Here is a 26,117-nt window from a genome sequence, read left to right as displayed (position 1 = left end):
ACACAGATTCCCAATTCGGGCATTCAGAACATATAGCACGTTGCTGCAAGCAAGCACATTCTCATTCAAAGTTGCAAGTTACTATGTAGGGACAAGTTTGTATAGGTATTTCAAAGATGCCCAGAACTGAGCTAAACGTTGTATGTCTCCAACTCCTAGAAATAACTTCATCCCCCATCTCACTTACTTCCAGCTAGTAATGATGACATAATTCCTAACAAAGTTTTGACACAGATTCCCTTTTCGGGCATTCAGAGCATATATCACGTTGCTGTAAGCAAGCACATTCTCATTAAAAGTTGCAAGTTACTATGTAGGAACAAGTTTGTATAGGTATTTCAAAGATGCCCAGAACTGAGCTAAACTTGGTATGTGTCCAACTCCTAGAAATAACTTCATGCCCCATCTCCCTTACTTCCATCTAGTAAGGCTCACATAATTCCTAACAAAGTTTTGACACAGATTCCCAATTCAGGCATTCAGAACATATAGCACGTTGCTGCAAGCAAGCACATTCTCATTCAAAGTTGCAAGTTACTATGTAGGAACAAGTTTCTATAGGTATTTCAAAGATGCCCAGAACTGAGCTAAACTTGGTATGAGTCCAAATCCTAGAAATAACTTCATGCCCCATCTCTCTTACTTCCAGCTAGTAAGGATCACATAATTCCTAACAATTTTTGACACAGATTCCCAATTCGGGCATTCAGAACATATAGCACGTTGCTGTAAGCAAGCACATTCTCATTCAAAGATGCAAGTTACTATGTAGGAACAAGTTTGTATAGGTATTTCAAAGATGCCCAGAACTGAGCTAAACGTTGTATGTCTCCAACTCCTAGAAATAACTTCATGCTACATCTCCCTTACTTCCAGCTAGTAAGGATCACATAATTCCTAACAAAGTTTTGACACAGATTCCCAATTCGGGCATTCAGAACATATAGCACGTTGCTGTAAGCAAGCACATTCTCATTCAAAGTTGCAAGTTACTATGTAGGAACAAGTTTGTATAGGTATTTCAAAGATGCCCAGAACTGAGCTAAACTTGGTATGTGTCCAACTCCTAGAAATACCTTCATGCCCCAACTCCCTTACTTCCAGCTAGTAAGGATCACATAATTCCTAATAAAGTTTTGACACAGATTCCCAATTCGGGCATTCAGAACATATAGCACGTTGCTGCAAGCAAGCACATTCTCATTCACAGTTGCAAGTTACTATGTAGGAACAAGTTTGTATAGGTATTTCAAAGATGCCCAGAACTGAGCTAAACGTTGTATGTCTCCACTCCTAGAAATAACTTCATGCCCCATCTCACTTACTTCCAGCTAGGAAGGATCACATAATTCCTAACAAAGTTTTGACACAGATTCCCAATTCGGGCATTCAGAGCATATAGCACGTTGCTGTAAGCAAGCACATTCTCATTCAAAGTTGCAAGTTACTATTAGGAACATGTTTGTATATGTATTTCAAAGATGCCCAGAACTGTGCTAAACTTGGTATGTGTCTAACTCCTAGAAATACCTTCATGCCCAAACTCCCTTACTTCCAGCTAGTAAGGATCACATAATTCCTAACAATTTTTGACACAGATTCCCAATTCGGGCATTCAGAACATATAGCACGTTGCTGTAAGCAAGCACATTCTCATTCAAAGATGCAAGTTACTATGTAGGAACAAGTTTGTATAGGTATTTCTAAGATGCCCAGAACTGTGCTAAACTTGGTTTCTGTCCAACTCCTAGAAATACCTTCATGCCCCAACTCCCTTACTTCCAGCTAGTAAGGATCACATAATTCCTAACAAAGTTTTGACACAGATTCCCAATTCGGGCATTCAGAACATATAGCACGTTGCTGTAAGCAAGAACATTCTCATTCAAAGTTGCAAGTTACTATGTAGGAACAAGTTTGCATAGGTATTTCAAAGATGCCCAGAACTGAGCTAAACGTTGTATGTCTCCAACTACTAGAAATAACTCCATGCCCCATCTCACTTACTTCCAGCTAGTAAGGATCACATAACTCCTAACAAAGTTTTGACACAGATTCCCTTTTCGGGCATTCAGAGCATATAGCACGTTGCTGGAAGCAAGCACATTCTCATTCAAAGTTGCAAGATACTATGAAGGAACAAGTTTGTATAGGTATTTCAAAGATGCCCAGAACTGAGCTAAACTTGGTATCTGTCCAACTCCTAGAAATAACTTCATGCCCCATCTCCCTTACTTCCAGCTAGTAAGGATCACATAATTCCTAACAAAGTTTTAACACAGATTCCCAATTCGGGCATTCAGAACATATAGCACGTTGCTGTAAGCAAGCACATTCTCATTCAAAGTTGCAAGTTACTATGTAGGAACAAGTTTGTATGGTATTTCAAAGATGCCCAGAACTGAGCTAAATTTGGTATGTTTCCAACTCCTAGAAATAATTTCATGCCCCATCTCACTTACATCCAGCTAGTAAGGATCACATAATTCCTAACAAAGTTTGATACAGATTCCTAATTCGGGCATTCAGAACATATAGCACGTTGCTGTAAGCAAGCACATTCTCATTCAAAGTTGCAAGTTACTATGTAGGAACAAGTTTGTACAGGTATTTCAAAGATGCCCAGAACTGTGCTAAATTTCGTATGTGTCCAACGCCTAGAAACACCTTCATGCCCCAACTACCTTACTTCCATCTAGTAAGGATCACATAGTTTCTAACAAAGTTTTGACACAGATTCCCTATTCGGGCATTCAGAACATATAGCACGTTGCTGTAAGCAAGCACATTCTCATTCAAAGTTGCAAGTTACTATGTAGGAACTAGTTTGTATAGGTATTTCAAATATGCCCAGAACTGAGCTAAAAGTTGTATGTCTCCAACTCCTAGAAATAACTTCATGCCCCATCTCACTTACTTCCAGCTAGTAAGGATCACATAATTCCTAACAAAGTTTTGACCCAGATTCCAAATTCGGGCATTCAGAACATATAGCACGTTGCTGCAAGCAAGCACATTCTCATTCAAAGTTGCAAGTTACTATGTAGGGACAAGTTTGTTTAGGTATTTCAAAGATGCCCAGAACTGAGCTAAACGTTGTATGTCTCCAACTCCTAGAAATAACTTCATCCCCCATCTCACTTACTTCCAGCTAGTAATGATGACATAATTCCTAACAAAGTTTTGACACAGATTCCCTTTTCGGGCATTCAGAGCATATAGCACGTTGCTGTAAGCAAGCACATTCTCATTAAAAGTTGCAAGTTACTATGTAGGAACAAATTTGTATAGGTATTTCAAAGATGCCCAGAACTGAGCTAAACTTGGTATGTGTCCAACTCCTAGAAATAACTTCATGCCCCATCTCCCTTACTTCCATCTAGTAAGGCTCACATAATTCCTAACAAAGTTTTGACACAGATTCCCAATTCAGGCATTCAGAACATATAGCACGTTGCTGCAAGCAAGCACATTCTCATTCAAAGTTGCAAGTTACTATGTAGGAACAAGTTTCTATAGGTATTTCAAAGAAGCCCAGAACTGAGCTAAACTTGGTATGTGTCCAACTCCTAGAAATAATTTCATGCCCCATCTCACTTACTTCCAGCTAGTAAGGATTACATAATTCCTAACAAAGTTTTGACACAGATTCCCAATTCGGGCATTCAGAACATATAGCACGTTGCTGTAAGCAAGCACATTCTCATTCAAAGTTGCAAGATGCTATGTAGGAACAAGTTTGTATAGGTATTTCAAAGATGCCCAGAACTGAGCTAAACTTGGTATGTGTCCAAATCCTAGAAATAACTTCATGCCCCATCTCTCTTACTTCCAGCTAGTAAGGATCACATAATTCCTAACAATTTTTGACACAGATTCCCAAGTCGGGCATTCAGAACATATAGCACGTTGCTGTAAGCAAGCACATTCTCATTCAAAGATGCAAGTTACTATGTAGGAACAAGTTTGTATAGGTATTTCAAAGATGCCCAGAACTGAGCTAAACGTTGTATGTCTCCAACTCCTAGAAATAACTTCATGCTCCATCTCCCTTACTTCCAGGTAGTAAGGATCACATAATTCCTAACAAAGTTTTGACACAGATTCCCAATTCGGGCATTCAGAACATATAGCACGTTGCTGTAAGCAAGCACATTCTCATTCAAAGTTGCAAGTTACTATGTAGGAACAAGTTTGTATAGGTATTTCAAAGATGCCCAGAACTGAGCTAAACTTGGTATGTGTCCAACTCCTAGAAATACCTTCATGCCCCAACTCCCTTACTTCCAGCTAGTAAGGATCACATAATTCCTAATAAAGTTTTGACACAGATTCCCAATTCGGGCATTCAGAACATATAGCACGTTGCTGCAAGCAAGCACATTCTCATTCACAGTTGCAAGTTACTATGTAGGAACAAGTTTGTATAGGTATTTCAAAGATGCCCAGAACTGAGCTAAACGTTGTATGTCTCCACTCCTAGAAATAACTTCATGCCCCATCTCACTTACTTCCAGCTAGGAAGGATCACATAATTCCTAACAAAGTTTTGACACAGATTCCCAATTCGGGCATTCAGAGCATATAGCACGTTGCTGTAAGCAAGCACATTCTCATTCAAAGTTGCAAGTTACTATTAGGAACATGTTTGTATATGTATTTCAAAGATGCCCAGAACTGTGCTAAACTTGGTATGTGTCTAACTCCTAGAAATACCTTCATGCCCAAACTCCCTTACTTCCAGCTAGTAAGGATCACATAATTCGTAACAATTTTTGACACAGATTCCCAATTCGGGCATTCAGAACATATAGCACGTTGCTGTAAGCAAGCACATTCTCATTCAAAGATGCAAGTTACTATGTAGGAACAAGTTTGTATAGGTATTTCTAAGATGCCCAGAACTGTGCTAAACTTGGTTTCTGTCCAACTCCTAGAAATACCTTCATGCCCCAACTCCCTTACTTCCAGCTAGTAAGGATCACATAATTCCTAACAAAGTTTTGACACAGATTCCCAATTCGGGCATTCAGAACATATAGCACGTTGCTGTAAGCAAGAACATTCTCATTCAAAGTTGCAAGTTACTATGTAGGAACAAGTTTGCATAGGTATTTCAAAGATGCCCAGAACTGAGCTAAACGTTGTATGTCTCCAACTACTAGAAATAACTCCATGCCCCATCTCACTTACTTCCAGCTAGTAAGGATCACATAACTCCTAACAAAGTTTTGACACAGATTCCCTTTTCGGGCATTCAGAGCATATAGCACGTTGCTGGAAGCAAGCACATTCTCATTCAAAGTTGCAAGATACTATGTAGGAACAAGTTTGTATAGGTATTTCAAAGATGCCCAGAACTGAGCTAAACTTGGTATCTGTCCAACTCCTAGAAATAACTTCATGCCCCATCTCCCTTACTTCCAGCTAGTAAGGATCACATAATTCCTAACAAAGTTTTAACACAGATTCCCAATTCGGGCATTCAGAACATATAGCACGTTGCTGTAAGCAAGCACATTCTCATTCAAAGTTGCAAGTTACTATGTAGGAACAAGTTTGTATGGTATTTCAAAGATGCCCAGAACTGAGCTAAACTTGGTATGTTTCCAACTCCTAGAAATAATTTCATGCCCCATCTCACTTACATCCAGCTAGTAAGGATCACATAATTCCTAACAAATTTTGATACAGATTCCTAATTCGGGCATTCAGAACATATAGCACGTTGCTGTAAGCAAGCACATTCTCATTCAAAGTTGCAAGTTACTATGTAGGAACAAGTTTGTACAGGTATTTCAAAGATGCCCAGAACTGTGCTAAATTTCGTATGTGTCCAACGCCTAGAAACACCTTCATGCCCCAACTACCTTACTTCCATCTAGTAAGGATCACATAGTTTCTAACAAAGTTTTGACACAGATTCCCTATTCGGGCATTCAGAACATATAGCACGTTGCTGTAAGCAAGCACATTCTCATTCAAAGTTGCAAGTTACTATGTAGGAACTAGTTTGTATAGGTATTTCAAAGATGCCCAGAACTGAGCTAAAAGTTGTATGTCTCCAACTCCTAGAAATAACTTCATGCCCCATCTCACTTACTTCCAGCTAGTAAGGATCACATAATTCCTAACAAAGTTTTGACCCAGATTCCAAATTCGGGCATTCAGAACATATAGCACGTTGCTGTAAGCAAGCACATTCTCATTCAAAGTTGCAAGTTACTATGTAGGAACAAGTTTGTATAGGTATTTCAAAGATGCCCAGAACTGAGCTAAACTTGGTATGTGTCCAACTCCTGGAAATAACTTCATGCTCCATCTCCCTTACTTCCAGCTAGTAAGGATCACATAATTCCTAACAAAGTTTTGACACAGATTCCCAATTCGGGCATTCAGAACATATAGCACGTTGCTACAAGCAAGCACATTCTCATTCAAAGTTGCAAGTTACTATGTAGGAACAAGTTTGTATAGGTATTTCAAAGGTGCCCAGAACTGAGCTAAACTTGGTATGTCTCCAACTCCTAGAAATAACTTCATGCCCCATCTCCCTTACTTCCAACTAGTAATGATCACATAATTCCTAACAAAGTTTTGACACAGATTCCCAAATCGGGCATTCAGAACATATAGCACGTTGCTGTAAGCAAGCACATTCTCATTCAAAGTTGCAAGTTACTATGTAAGAACAAGTTTGTATAGGTATTTCAAAGATGCCCAGAACGGAGCTAAACTTGGTATGTCTCCAACTCCTAGAAATAACTTCAAGCCCCATCTCCCTTACTTCCAGCTAGTAAGGATCACATAATTCCTAACAAAGTTTTGACACAGATTCCCAATTCGGGCATTCAGAACATATAGCACGTTGCTTAAGCAAGCACATTCTCATTCAAATTTGCAAGTTACAATGTAGGAACAAGTTTGTATAGGTATTTCAAAGATGCCCAGAACTGTGCTAAACTTGGTATGTGTCCAACTCCTAGAAATACCTTTATGCCCCAACTCCCTTACTTCCATCTAGTAAGGATCACATAATTTCTAACAAAGTTTTGACACAGATTCCCTATTCGGGCATTCAGAACATATAGCACGTTGCTGTAAGCAAGCACATTCTCATTCAAAGTTGCAAGTTACTATGTAGGAACAAGTTTGTATAGGTATTTCAAAGATGCCCAGAACTGAGCTAATCGTTGTATGTCTCCAACTCCTAGAAATAACTTCATGCCCCATCTCACTTACTTCCAGCTAGTAAGGATCACATAATTCCTAACAAAGTTTTGACACATATTCCCAATTCGGGCATTCAGAACATATAGCACGTTGCTGGAAGCAAGCACATTCTCATTCAAAGTTGCAAGTTACTATGTAGGAACAAGTTTGTGTAGGTATTTCAAAGATGCCCAGAACTGAGCTAAACTTGGTATGTGTCCAACTCCTAGAAATACCTTCATGCCCCAACTCCCTTACTTCCATCTAGTAAGGATCACATAATTTCTAACAAAGATTTGACACAGATTCCCTATTCGGGCATTCAGAACATATAGCACGTTGCTGTAAGCAAGCACATTCTCATTCAAAGTTGCAAGTTACTATGTAGGAACAAGTTTGTATAGGTATTTCAAAGATGCCCAGAACTGAGCTAAACGTTGTATGTCTCCAACTCCTAGAAATAACTTTATGCCCCATCTCACTTACTTCCAGCTAGTAAGGATCACATAATTCCTAACAAAGTTTTGACACAGATTCCCAATTCGGGCATTCAGAACATATAGCACGTTGCTGTAAGCAAGCACATTCTCATTAAAAGTTGCAAGTTACTATGTAGGAACAAGTTTGTACAGGTATTTCAAAGATGCCCAGAACTGAGCTAAACTTGGTATGTGTCCAACTCCTAGAAATAACTTCATGCCCCATCTCCCTTACTTCCAGCTGGTAAGGATCACATAAATCCTAACAAAGATTTGACACAGATTCCCAATTCGGGCATTCAGAACATATAGCACGTTGCTGCAAGCAAGCACATTCTCATTCAAAGTTGCAAGTTACTATGTAGGAACATGTTTGTACAGGTATTTCAAAGATGCCCAGAACTGAGCTAAACTTGGTATGTGTCCAACTCCTAGAAATAACTTCATGCCCCATCTCCCTTACTTCCAGCTAGTAAGGATCACATCATTCCTAACTAATTTTTGACACATATTCCCAATTCGGGCATTCAGAACATATAGCACGTTGCTGTAAGCAAGCACATTCTCATTCAAAGATGCAAGTTACTATGTAGGAACAAGTTTGTACAGGTATTTCAATGATGCCCAGAACTGAGCTAAACGTTGTATGTCTCCAACTACTAGAAATAACTCCATGCCCCATCTCACTTACTTCCAGCTAGTAAGGATCACATAACTCCTAACAAAGTTTTGACACAGATTCCCTTTTCGGGCATTCAGAGCATATAGCACGTTGCTGGAAGCAAGCACATTCTCATTCAAAGTTGCAAGATACTATGTAGGAACAAGTTTGTATAGGTATTTCAAAGATGCCCAGAACTGAGCTAAACTTGGTATCTGTCCAACTCCTAGAAATAACTTCATGCCCCATCTCCCTTACTTCCAGCTAGTAAGGATCACATAATTCCTAACAAAGTTTTAACACAGATTCCCAATTCGGGCATTCAGAACATATAGCACGTTGCTGTAAGCAAGCACATTCTCATTCAAAGTTGCAAGTTACTATGTAGGAACAAGTTTGTATGGTATTTCAAAGATGCCCAGAACTGAGCTAAACTTGGTATGTTTCCAACTCCTAGAAATAATTTCATGCCCCATCTCACTTACATCCAGCTAGTAAGGATCACATAATTCCTAACAAAGTTTGATACAGATTCCTAATTCGGGCATTCAGAACATATAGCACGTTGCTGTAAGCAAGCACATTCTCATTCAAAGTTGCAAGTTACTATGTAGGAACAAGTTTGTACAGGTATTTCAAAGATGCCCAGAACTGTGCTAAATTTCGTATGTGTCCAACGCCTAGAAACACCTTCATGCCCCAACTACCTTACTTCCATCTAGTAAGGATCACATAGTTTCTAACAAAGTTTTGACACAGATTCCCTATTCGGGCATTCAGAACATATAGCACGTTGCTGTAAGCAAGCACATTCTCATTCAAAGTTGCAAGTTACTATGTAGGAACTAGTTTGTATAGGTATTTCAAAGATGCCCAGAACTGAGCTAAAAGTTGTATGTCTCCAACTCCTAGAAATAACTTCATGCCCCATCTCACTTACTTCCAGCTAGTAAGGATCACATAATTCCTAACAAAGTTTTGACCCAGATTCCAAATTCGGGCATTCAGAACATATAGCACGTTGCTGTAAGCAAGCACATTCTCATTCAAAGTTGCAAGTTACTATGTAGGAACAAGTTTGTATAGGTATTTCAAAGATGCCCAGAACTGAGCTAAACTTGGTATGTGTCCAACTCCTGGAAATAACTTCATGCTCCATCTCCCTTACTTCCAGCTAGTAAGGATCACATAATTCCTAACAAAGTTTTGACACAGATTCCCAATTCGGGCATTCAGAACATATAGCACGTTGCTACAAGCAAGCACATTCTCATTCAAAGTTGCAAGTTACTATGTAGGAACAAGTTTGTATAGGTATTTCAAAGGTGCCCAGAACTGAGCTAAACTTGGTATGTCTCCAACTCCTAGAAATAACTTCATGCCCCATCTCCCTTACTTCCAACTAGTAATGATCACATAATTCCTAACAAAGTTTTGACACAGATTCCCAAATCGGGCATTCAGAACATATAGCACGTTGCTGTAAGCAAGCACATTCTCATTCAAAGTTGCAAGTTACTATGTAAGAACAAGTTTGTATAGGTATTTCAAAGATGCCCAGAACGGAGCTAAACTTGGTATGTCTCCAACTCCTAGAAATAACTTCAAGCCCCATCTCCCTTACTTCCAGCTAGTAAGGATCACATAATTCCTAACAAAGTTTTGACACAGATTCCCAATTCGGGCATTCAGAACATATAGCACGTTGCTTAAGCAAGCACATTCTCATTCAAATTTGCAAGTTACAATGTAGGAACAAGTTTGTATAGGTATTTCAAAGATGCCCAGAACTGTGCTAAACTTGGTATGTGTCCAACTCCTAGAAATACCTTTATGCCCCAACTCCCTTACTTCCATCTAGTAAGGATCACATAATTTCTAACAAAGTTTTGACACAGATTCCCTATTCGGGCATTCAGAACATATAGCACGTTGCTGTAAGCAAGCACATTCTCATTCAAAGTTGCAAGTTACTATGTAGGAACAAGTTTGTATAGGTATTTCAAAGATGCCCAGAACTGAGCTAATCGTTGTATGTCTCCAACTCCTAGAAATAACTTCATGCCCCATCTCCCTTACTTCCAGCTAGTAAGGATCACATAATTCCTAACAAAGTTTTGACACAGATTCCCAATTCGGGCATTCAGAACATATAGCACGTTGCTGTAAGCAAGCACATTCTCATTCAAAGTTGCAAGTTACTATGTAGGAACAAGTTTGTATAGGTATTTCAAAGATGCCCAGAACTGTGCTAAGCTTGGTATGTGTCCAACTCCTAGAAATACCTTCATGCCCCAACTCCCTTACTTCCATCTAGTAAGGATCACATAATTTCTAACAAAGATTTGACACAGATTCCCTATTCGGGCATTCAGAACATATAGCACGTTGCTGTAAGCAAGCACATTCTCATTCAAAGTTGCAAGTTACTATGTAGGAACAAGTTTGTATAGGTATTTCAAAGATGCCCAGAACTGAGCTAAACGTTGTATGTCTCCAACTCCTAGAAATAACTTTATGCCCCATCTCACTTACTTCCAGCTAGTAAGGATCACATAATTCCTAACAAAGTTTTGACACAGATTCCCAATTCGGGCATTCAGAACATATAGCACGTTGCTGTAAGCAAGCACATTCTCATTAAAAGTTGCAAGTTACTATGTAGGAACAAGTTTGTACAGGTATTTCAAAGATGCCCAGAACTGAGCTAAACTTGGTATGTGTCCAACTCCTAGAAATAACTTCATGCCCCATCTCCCTTACTTCCAGCTGGTAAGGATCACATAAATCCTAACAAAGATTTGACACAGATTCCCAATTCGGGCATTCAGAACATATAGCACGTTGCTGCAAGCAAGCACATTCTCATTCAAAGTTGCAAGTTACTATGTAGGAACATGTTTGTACAGGTATTTCAAAGATGCCCAGAACTGAGCTAAACTTGGTATGTGTCCAACTCCTAGAAATAACTTCATGCCCCATCTCCCTTACTTCCAGCTAGTAAGGATCACATCATTCCTAACTAATTTTTGACACATATTCCCAATTCGGGCATTCAGAACATATAGCACGTTGCTGTAAGCAAGCACATTCTCATTCAAAGATGCAAGTTACTATGTAGGAACAAGTTTGTACAGGTATTTCAATGATGCCCAGAACTGAGCTAAACGTTGTATGTCTCCAACTACTAGAAATAACTCCATGCCCCATCTCACTTACTTCCAGCTAGTAAGGATCACATAACTCCTAACAAAGTTTTGACACAGATTCCCTTTTCGGGCATTCAGAGCATATAGCACGTTGCTGGAAGCAAGCACATTCTCATTCAAAGTTGCAAGATACTATGTAGGAACAAGTTTGTATAGGTATTTCAAAGATGCCCAGAACTGAGCTAAACTTGGTATCTGTACAACTCCTAGAAATAACTTCATGCCCCATCTCCCTTACTTCCAGCTAGTAAGGATCACATAATTCCTAACAAAGTTTTAACACAGATTCACAATTCGGGCATTCAGAACATATAGCACGTTGCTGTAAGCAAGCACATTCTCATTCAAAGTTGCAAGTTACTATGTAGGAACAAGTTTGTATGGTATTTCAAAGATGCCCAGAACTGAGCTAATCTTGGTATGTTTCCAACTCCTAGAAATAATTTCATGCCCCATCTCACTTACATCCAGCTAGTAAGGATCACATAATTCCTAACAAAGTTTGATACAGATTCCTAATTCGGGCATTCAGAACATATAGCACGTTGCTGTAAGCAAGCACATTCTCATTCAAAGTTGCAAGTTACTATGTAGGAACAAGTTTGTACAGGTATTTCAAAGATGCCCAGAACTGTGCTAAATTTCGTATGTGTCCAACGCCTAGAAACACCTTCATGCCCCAACTACCTTACTTCCATCTAGTAAGGATCACATAGTTTCTAACAAAGTTTTGACACAGATTCCCTATTCGGGCATTCAGAACATATAGCACGTTGCTGGAAGCAAGCACATTCTCATTCAAAGTTGCAAGTTACTATGTAGGAACAAGTTTGTATAGGTATTTCAAAGATGCCCAGAACTGAGCTGAACTTGGTATTTCTCCAACTCCTAGAAATAACTTCATGCCCCATCTCCCTTACTTCCAGCTAGTAAGGATCACATAATTCCTAACAAAGTTTTGACACAGATTCCCAATTCGGGCATTCAGAACATATAGCACGTTGCTGTAAGCAAGCACATTCTCATTCAAAGTTGCAAGTTACTATGTAGGAACAAGTTTGTATAGGTATTTCAAAGATGCCCAGAACTGTGCTAAGCTTGGTATGTGTCCAACTCCTAGAAATACCTTCATGCCCCAACTCCCTTACTTCCATCTAGTAAGGATCACATAATTTCTAACAAAGATTTGACACAGATTCCCTATTCGGGCATTCAGAACATATAGCACGTTGCTGTAAGCAAGCACATTCTCATTCAAAGTTGCAAGTTACTATGTAGGAACAAGTTTGTATAGGTATTTCAAAGATGCCCAGAACTGAGCTAAACGTTGTATGTCTCCAACTCCTAGAAATAACTTTATGCCCCATCTCACTTACTTCCAGCTAGTAAGGATCACATAATTCCTAACAAAGTTTTGACACAGATTCCCAATTCGGGCATTCAGAACATATAGCACGTTGCTGTAAGCAAGCACATTCTCATTAAAAGTTGCAAGTTACTATGTAGGAACAAGTTTGTACAGGTATTTCAAAGATGCCCAGAACTGAGCTAAACTTGGTATGTGTCCAACTCCTAGAAATAACTTCATGCCCCATCTCCCTTACTTCCAGCTGGTAAGGATCACATAAATCCTAACAAAGATTTGACACAGTTTCCCAATTCGGGCATTCAGAACATATAGCACGTTGCTGCAAGCAAGCACATTCTCATTCAAAGTTGCAAGTTACTATGTAGGAACATGTTTGTACAGGTATTTCAAAGATGCCCAGAACTGAGCTAAACTTGGTATGTGTCCAACTCCTAGAAATAACTTCATGCCCCATCTCCCTTACTTCCAGCTAGTAAGGATCACATCATTCCTAACTAATTTTTGACACATATTCCCAATTCGGGCATTCAGAACATATAGCACGTTGCTGTAAGCAAGCACATTCTCATTCAAAGATGCAAGTTACTATGTAGGAACAAGTTTGTACAGGTATTTCAATGATGCCCAGAACTGAGCTAAACTTGATATGTGTCCAACTCCTAGAAATAACTTCATGCCCCATCTCCCTTACTTCCAGCTAGTAAGGATCACATAATTCCTAACAAAGTTTTGACACAGATTCCCAATTCGGGCATTCAGAACATATAGCACGTTGCTGCAAGCAAGCGCATTCTCATTCAAAGATGCAAGTTACTATGCAGGAACAAGTTTGTATAGGTATTTCAAAGATGCCCAGAACTGAGCTAAACTTGGTAGGTCTCCACCTCCTAGAAATAACTTCATTCCCCATCTCCTTTACTCCCAGCTAGTAAGGATCACATAATTCCTAACAAACTTTTGACACACATTCCCAATTCGGGCATTCAGAACATATAGCACGTTGCTGCAAGCAAGCACATTCTCATTCAAAGTTGCAAGTTACTATGTAGGAACAAGTTTGTATAGGTATTTCAAAGATGCCCAGAACTGAGCTAAACTTGGTATGTCTCCAACTCCTAGAAATAACTTCATGCCCCATCTCCCTTACTTCCAGCTAGTAAGGATCACATAATTCCTAACAAAGTTTTGACACAGATTCCCAATTCGGGCATTCAGAACATATAGCACGTTGCTACAAGCAAGCACATTCTCATTCAAAGTTGCAAGTTACTATGTAGGAACAAGTTTGTATAGGTATTTCAAAGATGCCCAGAACTGAGCTAAACTTGGTATGTCTCCAACTCCTAGAAATAACTTCATGCCCCATCTCCCTTACTTCCAGCTAGTAATGATCACATAATTCCTAACAAAGTTTTGACACAGATTCCCAATTCGGGCATTCAGAACATATAGCACGTTGCTGAAAGCAAGCACATTCTCATTCAAAGTTGCAAGTTACTATGTAAGAACAAGTTTGTATAGGTATTTCAAAGATGCCCAGAACTGAGCTAAACTTGGTATTTCTCCAACTCCTAGAAATAACTTCAAGCCCCATCTCCCTTACTTCCAGCTAGTAAGGATCACATAATTCCTAACAAAGTTTTGACACAGATTGCCAATTCGGGCATTCAGAACATATAGCACGTTGCTGTAAGCAAGCACATTCTCATTCAAATTTGCAAGTTACTATGTAGGAACAAGTTTGTATAGGTATTTCAAAGATGCCCAGAACTGTGCTAAACTTGGTATGTGTCCAACTCCTAGAAATACCTTTATGCCCCAACTCCCTTACTTCCATCTAGTAAGGATCACATAATTTCTAACAAAGTTTTGACACAGATTCCCTATTCGGGCATTCAGAACATATAGCACGTTGCTGTAAGCAAGCACATTCTCATTCAAAGTTGCAAGTTACTATGTAGGAACAAGTTTGTATAGGTATTTCAAAGATGCCCAGAACTGAGCTAATCGTTGTATGTCTCCAACTCCTAGAAATAACTTCATGCCCCATCTCACTTACTTCCAGCTAGTAAGGATCACATAATTCCTAACAAAGTTTTGACACATATTCCCAATTCGGGCATTCAGAACATATAGCACGTTGCTGTAAGCAAGCACATTCTCATTCAAAGTTGCAAGTTACTATGTAGGAACAAGTTTGTATAGGTATTTCAAAGATGCACAGAACTGAGCTAAACGTTGTATGTCTCCAACTCCTAGAAATAACTTCATGCCCCATCTCACTTACTACGAGCTAGTAAGGATCACATAATTCCTAACAAAGTTTTGACACAGATTCCCTTTTCGGGCATTCAGAGCATATAGCACGTTGCTGTAAGCAAGCACATTCTCATTCAAAGTTGCAATTTACTATGTAGAAACAAGTTTGTATAGGTATTTCTAAGATGCCCAGAACTGTGCTAAACTTGGTTTGTGTCCAACTCCTAGAAATACCTTCATCCCCCAACTCCCTTACTTCCAGCTAGTAAGGATCACATAATTCCTTACAAATTTTGACACAGATTCCCAATTCGGGCATTCAGAACATATAGCACGTTGCTGAAAGCAAGCACATTCTCATTCAAAGTTGCAAGTTAATATGTAGGAACAAGTTTGTATAGGTATTTCAAAGATGCCCAGAACTGAGCTAAACTTGGTAGGTCTCCAACTCCTAGAAATAACTTCATTCCCCATCTCCCTTACTTCCAGCTAGTAAGGATCACATAATTCCTAACAAACTTTTGACACACATTCCCAATTCGGGCATTCAGAACATATAGCACGTTGCTGCAAGCAAGCACATTCTCATTCAAAGTTGCAAGTTACTATGTAGGAACAAGTTTGTATAGGTATTTCAAAGATGCCCAGAACTGAGCTAAACTTGGTATGTCTCCAACTCCTAGAAATAACTTCATGCCCCATCTCCCTTACTTCCAGCTAGTAAGGATCACATAATTTCTAACAAAGTTTTGACACAGATTCCCAATTCGGGCATTAAGAACATATAGCACGTTGCTGTAAGCAAGCACATTCTCATTCAAAGTTGCAAGTTACTATGTAGGAACAAGATTGTATAGGTATTTCAAAGATGCCCAGAACTGAGCTAAACTTGGTATGTGTTCAACTCATAGAAATAATTTCATGCCCCATCTCACTTACTTCCAGCTAGTAAGGATCACATAATTCCTAACAAAGTTTTGACCCAGATTCCAAATTCGGGCATTCAGAACATAAAGCACGTTGCTGTAAGCAAGCACATTCTCATTCAAAGTTGCAAGTTACTATGTAGGAACAAGTTTCTATAGGTATTTCAAAGATGCCCAGAACTGAGCTAAACTTGGTATGTGTCCAACTCCTGGAAAAAACTTCATGCTCCATCTCCCTTACTTCCAGGTAGTAAGGATCACATAATTCCTAACAAAGTTTTGACACAGATTCCCAATTCGGGCATTCAGAACATATAGCACGTTGCCACAAGCAAGCACATTCTCATTCAAAGTTGCAAGTTACTATGTAGGAACAAGTTTGTATAGGTATTTCAAAGATGCCCAGAACTGAGCTAAACTTGGTATGTCTCCAACTCCTAGAAATAACTTCATGCCCCATCTCACTTACTTCCAGCTAGTAATGATCACATAATTCCTAACAAAGTTTTGACACAGATTCCCAATTCGGGCATTCAGAACATATAGCACGTTGCTGGAAGCAAGCACATTCTCATTCAAAGTTGCAAGTTACTATGTAAGAACAAGTTTGTATAGGTATTTCAAAGATGCCCAGAACTGAGCTAAACTTGGTATGTCTCCAACTCCTAGAAATAACTTCAAGCCCCATCTCCCTTACTTCCAGCTAGTAAGGATCACATAATTCCTAACAAAGTTTTGACACAGATTCCCAATTCGGGCATTCAGAACATATAGCACGTTGCTGTAAGCAAGCACATTCTCATTCAAATTTGCAAGTTACTATGTAGGAACAAGTTTGTATAGGTATTTCAAAGATGCCCAGAACTGTGCTAAACTTGGTATGTGTCCAACTCCTAGAAATACCTTTATGCCCCAACTCCCTTACTTCCATCTAGTAAGGATCACATAATTTCTAACAAAGTTTTGACACAGATTCCCTATTCGGGCATTCAGAACATATAGCACGTTGCTGTAAGCAAGCACATTCTCATTCAAAGTTGCAAGTTACTATGTAGGAACAAGTTTGTATAGGTATTTCAAAGATGCCCAGAACTGAGCTAATCGTTGTATGTCTCCAACTCCTAGAAATAACTTCATGTCCCATCTCACTTACTTCCAGCTAGTAAGGATCACATAATTCCTAACAAAGTTTTGACACATATTCCCAATTCGGGCATTCAGAACATATAGCACGTTGCTGTAAGCAAGCACATTCTCATTCAAATTTGCAAGTTACTATGTAGGAACAAGTTTGTATAGGTATTTCAAAGATGCACAGAACTGAGCTAAACGTTGTATGTCTCCAACTCCTAGAAATAACTTCATGCCCCATCTCACTTACTACGAGCTAGTAAGGATCACATAATTCCTAACAAAGTTTTGACACAGATTCCCTTTTCGGGCATTCAGAGCATATAGCACGTTGCTGTAAGCAAGCACATTCTCATTCAAAGTTGCAATTTACTATGTAGGAACAAGTTTGTATAGGTATTTCTAAGATGCCCAGAACTGTGCTAAACTTGGTTTGTGTCCAACTCCTAGAAATACCTTCATCCCCCAACTCCCTTACTTCCAGCTAGTAAGGATCACATAATTCCTTACAAATTTTGACACAGATTCCCAATTCAGGCATTCAGAACATATAGCACGTTGCTGAAAGCAAGCACATTCTCATTCAAAGTTGCAAGTTAATATGTAGGAACAAGTTTGTATAGGTATTTCAAAGATGCCCAGAACTGAGCTAAACTTAGTATGTGTCCAACTCCTAGACATAACTTCATGCACCATCTCCATTACTTCCAGCTAGTAAGGATCACATAATTCCTAACAAAGTTTTGACACAGATTCCCAATTCGGGCATTCAGAACATATAGCACGTTGCTGCAAGCAAGCATATTCTCATTCAAAGATGCAAGTTACTATGTAGGAACAAGTTTGTATAGGTATTTCAAAGATGCCCAAAACTGAGCTAAACTTGGTATGTGTCCAACTCCTAGAAATAACTTCATGCCCCATCTCCCTTACTTCCAGCTAGTAAGGATCACATAATTCCTAACAAAGTTTTGACACAGATTCCAAATTCGGGCATTCAGAACATATAGCACGTTGCTGTAAGCAAGCACATTCTCATTCAAAGTTGCCAGTTACTATGTAGGAACAAGTTTGTATAGGTATTTCAAAGATGCCCAGAACTGAGCTAAACTTGGTATTTCTCCAACTCCTAGAAATAACTTCATGCCCCATCTCCCTTACTTCCAGCTAGTAAGGATCACATAATTCCTAACAAAGTTTTGACACAGATTCCCAATTCGGGCATTCAGAACATATAGCACGTTGCTGTAAGCAAGCACATTCTCATTCAAAGTTGCAAGTTACTATGTAGGAACAAGTTTGTATAGGTATTTCAAAGATGCCCAGAACTGTGCTAAGCTGGTATGTGTCCAACTCCTAGAAATACCTTCATGCCCCAACTCCCTTACTTCCATCTAGTAAGGATCACATAATTTCTAACAAAGTTTTGACACAGATTCCCTATTCGGGCATTCAGAACATATAGCACGTTGCTGTAAGCAAGCACATTCTCATTCAAATTTGCAAGTTACTATGTAGGAACAAGTTTGTATAGGTATTTCAAAGATGCCCAGAACTGAGCTAAACGTTGTATGTCTCCAACTCCTAGAAATAACTTCATGCCCCATCTCACTTACTTCCAGCTAGTAAGGATCACATAATTCCTAACAAAGTTTTGACACAGATTCCCAATTCGGGCATTCAGAACATATAGCACGTTGCTGTAAGCAAGCACATTCTCATTCAAAGTTGCAAGTTACTATGTAGGAACAAGTTTGTACAGGTATTTCAAAGATGCCCAGAACTGAGCTAAACTTGGTATGTGTCCAACTCCTAGAAATAACTTCATGCCCCATCTCCCTTACTTCCAGCTGGTAAGGATCACATAAATCCTAACAAAGTTTTGACACAGATTCCCAATTCGGGCATTCAGAACATATAGCACGTTGCTGCAAGCAAGCACATTCTCATTCAAAGTTGCAAGTTACTATGTAGGAACATGTTTGTACAGGTATTTCAAAGATGCCCAGAACTGAGCTAAACTTGGTATGTGTCCAACTCCTAGAAATAACTTCATGCCCCATCTCCCTTACTTCCAGCTAGTAAGGATCACATCATTCCTAACAAATTTTTGACACATATTCCCAATTCGGGCATTCAGAACATATAGCACGTTGCTGCAAGCAAGCACATTCTCATTCAAAGATGCAAGTTACTATGTAGGAACAAGTTTGTACAGGTATTTCAATGATGCCCAGAACTGAGCTAAACGTGGTATGTGTCCAACTCCTAGAAATAACTTCATGCCCCATCTCCCTTACTTCCAGCTAGTAAGGATCACATAATTCCTAACAAAGTTTTGACACAGATTCCCAATTCGGGCATTCAGAACATATAGCACGTTGCTGCAAGCAAGCGCATTCTCATTCAAAGATGCAAGTTACTATGTAGGAACAAGTTTGTATAGGTCTTTCAAATGTGCCCAGAACTGAGCTAAACTTGGTAGGTCTCCAACTCCTAGAAATAACTTCATTCCCCATCTCCCTTACTTCCAGCTAGTAAGGATCACATAATTCCTAACAAACTTTTGACACACATTCCCAATTCGGGCATTCAGAACATATAGCACGTTGCTGCAAGCAAGCACATTCTCATTCAAAGTTGCAAGTTACCAATTAGGAACAAGTTTGTATAGGTATTTCAAAGATGCCCAGAACTGAGCTAAACTTGGTATGTCTCCAACTCCTAGAAATAACTTCATGCCCCATCTCCCTTACTTCCAGCTAGTAAGGATCACATAATTCCTAACAAAGTTTTGACACAGATTCCCAATTCGGGCATTAAGAACATATAGCACGTTGCTGTAAGCAAGCACATTCTCATTCAAAGTTGCAAGTTACTATGTAGGAACAAGTTTGTATAGGTATTTCAAAGATGCCCAGAACTGAGCTAAACTTGGTATGTGTTCAACTCCTAGAAATAATTTCATGCCCCATCTCACTTACTTCCAGCTAGTAAGGATCACATAATTCCTAACAAAGTTTTGACACAGATTCCGAATTCGGGCATTCAGAACATATAGCACGTTGCTGTAAGCAAGCACATTCTCATTCAAAGTTGCAAGTTACTATGTAGGAACAAGTTTGTATAGGTATTTCAAAGATGCCCAGAACTGAGCTAAACTTTGTATGTCTCCAACTCCTGGAAATAACTTCATGCCCCATCTCACATACTTCCAGCTAGTAAGGATCACATAATTCCTAACAAAGTTTTGACACAGATTCCCTTTTCGGGCATTCAGAGCATATAGCACGTTGCTGTAAGCAAGCACATTCTCATTCAAAGTTGCAAGTTACTATGTAGGAACAAGTTTGTATAGGTATTTCAAAGATGCCCAGAACTGAGCTAAACTTGGTATATGTCCAACTCCTAGAAATATCTTCATGCCCCAACTCCCTTACTTCCAGCTAGTAAGGATCACATAATTCCTAAGAAATTTTGACACAGATTCCCAATTCGGGCATTCAGAACATATAGCACGTTGCTGTAAGCAAGCACATTCTCATTCAAAGTTGCAAGTTACTATGTAGGAACAAGTTTGTATAGGTATTTCAAAGATGCCCAGAACTGAGCTAAACGTTGTATGTCTCCAACTCATAGAAATAACTTCATGCCCCATCTCCCTTACTTCCAGCTAGTAAGGATCACATAATTCCTAACAAAGTTTTGACAGAGATTCCCAATTCGGGCATTGAGAACATATAGCACGTTGCTGGAAGCAAGCACATTCTCATTCAAAGTTGCAAGTTACTATGTAGGAACAAGTTTGTATAAGTATTTCAAAGATGCCCAGAACTGAGCTAAACTTGGTATCTGTCCAACTCCTAGAAATAACTTCATGCCCCATCTCCCTTACTTCCAGCTAGTAAGGATCACATAATTTCTATCAGTGTTTTGACACAGATTCCCAATTCGGGCATTCAGAACATAGAGCACGTTGCTGTAAGCAAGCACATTCTCATGCAGAGTTGCAAGTTACTATGTAGGAACAAGTTTGTATGGTATTTCAAAGATGCCCAGAACTGAGCTAAACTTGGTATGTGTCCAACTCCTAGAAATAACTTCATGCCCCATCTCCCTTACTTCTAGCTAGTAAGGATCACATAATTCCTAACAAAGTTTTCACACAGATTCCCAATTCGGGCATTCAGAACATATAGCACGTTGCTGTAAGCAAGCACATTCTCATTCAAAGTTGCAAGTTACTATGTAGGAACAAGCTTGTATAGGTATTTCAAAGATGCCCAGAACTGAGCTAAACTTGGTATGTGTCCAACTCCTAGAAATAACTTCATGCCCCATCTCCCTTACTTCCAGCTAGTAAGGATCACATCATTCCTAACAAATTTTTGACACAGATTCCCAATTCGGGCATTCAGAACATATAGCACGTTGCTGCAAGCAAGCACATTCTCATTCAAAGTTGCAAGTTACTATGTAGGAACAAGTTTGTACAGGTATTTCAATGATGCCCAGAACTGAGCTAAAGTTGGTATGTGTCCAACTCCTAGAAATAACTTCATGCCCCATCTCTCTTACTTCCAGCTAGTAAGGATCACATAATTCCTAACAAAGTTTTGACACAGATTCCCAATTCGGGCATTCAGAACATATAGCACGTTGCTGCAAGCAAGCACATTCTCATTCAAAGATGCAAGTTACTATGTAGGAACAAGTTTGTATAGGTATTTCAAAGATGCCCAGAACTGAGGTAAACTTGGTATGTGTCCAACTCCTAGAAATAACTTCATGCCCCATCTCCCTTACTTCCAGCTAGTAAGGATCACATAATTCCTAACAAAGATTTGACACATATTCCCAATTCGGGCATTCAGAACATATAGCACGTTGCTGTAAGCAAGCACATTCTCATTCAAAGATGCAAGTTACTATGTAGAAACAAGTTTGTATAGGTATTTCAAAGATGCACAGAACTGAGCTAAACTTGGTATGTGTCCAACTCCTAGAAATAACTTCATGCCCCATCTCCCTTACTTCCAGCTAGTAAGGATCACATAATTCCTAACAAAGTTTTGACACAGATTCCCAATTCGGGCATTCAGAACATATAGCACGTTGCTGCAAGCAAGCACATTCTCATTCAAAGTTGCAAGTTACTATGTAGGAACAAGTTTGTATAGGTATTTCAAAGATGCCCAGAACTGAGCTAAACTTGGTATGTCTCCAACTCCTAGAAATAACTTCATGCCCCATCTCCCTTACTTCCAGCTAGTAAGGATCACATAATTCCTAACAAAGTTTTGACACAGATTCCCAATTCGGGCATTCAGAGCATATAGCACGTTGCTGTAAGCAAGCACATTCTCATTCAAAGTTGCAAGTTACTATGTAGGAACAAGTTTGTATAGGTATTTCAAAGATGCCCAGAACTGTGCTAAACTTGGTATGTGTCCAACTCCTAGAAATACCTTCATGCCCCAACTCCCTTACTTCCAGCTAGTAAGGATCACATAATTCCTAACAAAGTTTTGACACAGATTCCCAATTCGGGCATTCAGAACATATAGCACGTTGTTGTAAGCAAGCACATTCTCATTCAAAGATGCAAGTTACTATGTAGGAACAAGTTTGTATAGGTATTTCAAAGATGCCCAGAACTGAGCTAAACTTGGTATGTGTCCAACTCCTAGAAATAACTTCATGCTCCATCTCCCTTACTTCCAGCTGGTAAGGATCACATAATTCCTAACAAAGTTTTGACACAGATTCCCAAATCGGGCATTCAGAGCATATAGCACGTTGCTGCAAGCAAGAACATTCTCATTCAGAGTTGCAAGTTACTATGTAGGAACAAGTTTGTATAGGTATTTCAAAGATGCCCAGAACTGAGCTAAACGTTGTATGTCTCCAACTCCTAGAAATAACTTCATGCCCCATCTCCCTTGCTTCCAGCTAGTAAGGATCACATAATTCCTAACAAATTTTGACACAGATTCACAATTCGGGCATTCAGAACAAATTGCACGTTGCTGTAAGCAAGCACATTCTCATTCAAAGTTGCAAGTTACTCTGTAGGAACAAGTTTGTATAGGTATTTCAAAGATGCCCAGAACTGAGCTGATCTTGGTATGTCTTCAACTCCTAGAAATAACTTCATGCCCCAACTCCCTTACTTCCAGCTAGTATGGATCACATAATTCCTAACAAAATTTGACACAGATTCCCAATTCGGGCATTCAGAACATATAGCACGTTGCTGAAAGCAAGCACATTCTCATTCAAAGTTGCAAGTTACTATGTAGGAACAAGTTTGTATAGGTATTTCAAAGATGCTTAGAACTGAGCTAAACTTGGTATGTGTCCAACTCCTAGAAATAACTTCATGCCCCATCTCCCTTACTTCCAGCTAGTAAGGATCACATCATTCCTAACAAATTTTTGACACATATTCCCAATTCGGGCATTCAGAACATATAGCACGTTGCTGCAAGCAAGCACATTCTCATTCAAAGATGCAAGTTACTATGTAGGAACAAGTTTGTACAGGTATTTCAATGATGCCCAGAACTGAGCTAAACTTGGTATGTGTCCAACTCCTAGAAATAACTTCATGCCCCATCTCCCTTACTTCCAGCGAGTAAGGATCACATAATTCCTAACAAAGTTTTGACACAGATTCCCAATTCGGGCATTCAGAACATATAGCACGTTGCTGCAAGCAAGCACATTCTCATTCAAAGTTGCAAGTTACCAATTAGGAACAAGTTTGTATAGGTATTTCAAAGATGCCCAGAACTGAGCTAAACTTGGTATGTCTCCAACTCCTAGAAATAACTTCATGCCCCATCTCCCTTACTTCCAGCTAGTAAGGATCACATAATTCCTAACAAAGTTTTGACACAGATTCCCAATTCGGGCATTAAGAACATATAGCACGTTGCTGTAAGCAAGCACATTCTCATTCAAAGTTGCAAGTTACTATGTAGGAACAAGTTTGTATAGGTATTTCAAAGATGCCCAGAACTGAGCTAAACTTGGTATGTGTTCAACTCCTAGAAATAATTTCATGCCCCATCTCACTTACTTCCAGCTAGTAAGGATCACATAATTCCTAACAAAGTTTTGACACAGATTCCGAATTCGGGCATTCAGAACATATAGCACGTTGCTGTAAGCAAGCACATTCTCATTCAAAGTTGCAAGTTACTATGTAGGAACAAGTTTGTATAGGTATTTCAAAGATGCCCAGAACTGAGCTAAACTTTGTATGTCTCCAACTCCTGGAAATAACTTCATGCCCCATCTCACATACTTCCAGCTAGTAAGGATCACATAATTCCTAACAAAGTTTTGACACAGATTCCCTTTTCGGGCATTCAGAGCATATAGCACGTTGCTGTAAGCAAGCACATTCTCATTCAAAGTTGCAAGTTACTATGTAGGAACAAGTTTGTATAGGTATTTCAAAGATGCCCAGAACTGAGCTAAACTTGGTATATGTCCAACTCCTAGAAATATCTTCATGCCCCAACTCCCTTACTTCCAGCTAGTAAGGATCACATAATTCCTAAGAAATTTTGACACAGATTCCCAATTCGGGCATTCAGAACATATAGCACGTTGCTGTAAGCAAGCACATTCTCATTCAAAGTTGCAAGTTACTATGTAGGAACAAGTTTGTATAGGTATTTCAAAGATGCCCAGAACTGAGCTAAACGTTGTATGTCTCCAACTCATAGAAATAACTTCATGCCCCATCTCCCTTACTTCCAGCTAGTAAGGATCACATAATTCCTAACAAAGTTTTGACAGAGATTCCCAATTCGGGCATTGAGAACATATAGCACGTTGCTGGAAGCAAGCACATTCTCATTCAAAGTTGCAAGTTACTATGTAGGAACAAGTTTGTATAAGTATTTCAAAGATGCCCAGAACTGAGCTAAACTTGGTATCTGTCCAACTCCTAGAAATAACTTCATGCCCCATCTCCCTTACTTCCAGCTAGTAAGGATCACATAATTTCTATCAGTGTTTTGACACAGATTCCCAATTCGGGCATTCAGAACATAGAGCACGTTGCTGTAAGCAAGCACATTCTCATGCAAAGTTGCAAGTTACTATGTAGGAACAAGTTTGTATGGTATTTCAAAGATGCCCAGAACTGAGCTAAACTTGGTATGTGTCCAACTCCTAGAAATAACTTCATGCCCCATCTCCCTTACTTCTAGCTAGTAAGGATCACATAATTCCTAACAAAGTTTTCACACAGATTCCCAATTCGGGCATTCAGAACATATAGCACGTTGCTGTAAGCAAGCACATTCTCATTCAAAGTTGCAAGTTACTATGTAGGAACAAGCTTGTATAGGTATTTCAAAGATGCCCAGAACTGAGCTAAACTTGGTATGTGTCCAACTCCTAGAAATAACTTCATGCCCCATCTCCCTTACTTCCAGCTAGTAAGGATCACATCATTCCTAACAAATTTTTGACACAGATTCCCAATTTGGGCATTAAGAACATATAGCACGTTGCTGCAAGCAAGCACATTCTCATTCAAAGTTGCAAGTTACTATGTAGGAACAAGTTTGTACAGGTATTTCAATGATGCCCAGAACTGAGCTAAAGTTGGTATGTGTCCAACTCCTAGAAATAACTTCATGCCCCATCTCTCTTACTTCCAGCTAGTAAGGATCACATAATTCCTAACAAAGTTTTGACACAGATTCCCAATTCGGGCATTCAGAACATATAGCACGTTGCTGCAAGCAAGCACATTCTCATTCAAAGATGCAAGTTACTATGTAGGAACAAGTTTGTATAGGTATTTCAAAGATGCCCAGAACTGAGGTAAACTTGGTATGTGTCCAA

The sequence above is a fragment of the Diceros bicornis genome, chromosome 20 (assembly GCF_020826845.1).
Source record: "Diceros bicornis minor isolate mBicDic1 chromosome 20, mDicBic1.mat.cur, whole genome shotgun sequence".
Lineage (NCBI taxonomy): Eukaryota > Metazoa > Chordata > Mammalia > Perissodactyla > Rhinocerotidae > Diceros > Diceros bicornis.
The sequence above is the reverse complement of the archived record's forward strand: the minus strand, read 5'-3'. Positions refer to the sequence as shown.